We start from the raw sequence: 334 nt of genomic DNA, 5'->3' as shown, positions 1-334 counted from the left end.
GTTGAACTCGAAAGTGGGAACTTTGGATCGCATATAGAATTAAATAGAGCAAGTTCTTGAACCTGGGCATCGGGGGACGGATTCGCAATTAGGATAGACATATACCTAATTGCCTTGCTTGGTTGAAATACAGGAACTGTAAACGCATTCTTGTTAATCTTAATTCCATAGACATATAGGCATTGAGTTAATTTGAATAGGCGAGTAAGGAGTCGAAAGATCCTTACGAGCATTATCAACCCTGTCAATCAATAATCCAGATAAATCAATTAGTTATTTTAAGCCAAGAACGCAACATGACTGTTACCTAACCCGTGACCCTGGAATATTCTTC

The sequence above is a fragment of the Nicotiana attenuata genome, chromosome 11, assembly GCF_001879085.1.
Source record: "Nicotiana attenuata strain UT chromosome 11, NIATTr2, whole genome shotgun sequence".
Classification (NCBI taxonomy): domain Eukaryota; kingdom Viridiplantae; phylum Streptophyta; class Magnoliopsida; order Solanales; family Solanaceae; genus Nicotiana; species Nicotiana attenuata.
This window is presented reverse-complemented; position numbering follows the sequence as displayed.